This window comes from Peromyscus maniculatus, chromosome 3 (genome assembly GCF_049852395.1).
Source record: "Peromyscus maniculatus bairdii isolate BWxNUB_F1_BW_parent chromosome 3, HU_Pman_BW_mat_3.1, whole genome shotgun sequence".
NCBI classification, from domain to species: Eukaryota; Metazoa; Chordata; class Mammalia; order Rodentia; family Cricetidae; genus Peromyscus; species Peromyscus maniculatus.
Genome location: NC_134854.1, coordinates 61,840,604 through 61,841,162, shown reverse-complemented (window position 1 = coordinate 61,841,162; position 559 = coordinate 61,840,604).

Genomic DNA, 559 nt, shown 5'->3' with positions numbered 1-559 from the left:
GAGTTGGCTGTTCTTCCTGAGTGTGTGCGCTTGTCCATCGTTGCCTCCTGACCTGGGGTAGAGGACCACACAGAGGGGAGACGGCTGTTCCCCAGAGACCTGACTCCAGGCTGAGGGTGGGAGCCTGGGCAAGACAGGAAGTCAGGAATGCTGGCTGAAAGAGGACCCGGTGGAGAAGTAGTCTCCTCCCTCTAGCTGGAAGGTTGGAAGATGGCAGATGAGAGCGGTCAGTGTTAAGAGTGACTGGAAGGCACTTTAATCCCAGCACTTGGGAGGCAAAGGCAGATCTCTCTGAGGCAGATCAGTACTAGCCTTGCCTACAAAGTGAGTTCCAGGACAGCCAGAGCTACATAGAGACCCTGTCTCAAACAAAACAAAACAAAGAACTGTGACCACTGCCCAAGCAGCAAAGCAGCTTCTGAACTAATCTCTTGGCCCTGCCCTTCCCTCCATTTCCCATTAAAGGCCCCATGTCCCTGTGGTTTAGATCCAGGGCCCTTATGGCTCTGGTCTCATTCGAGGAGATGGTCGTCTCCACGCTCCCCTGAGTTCAGATACC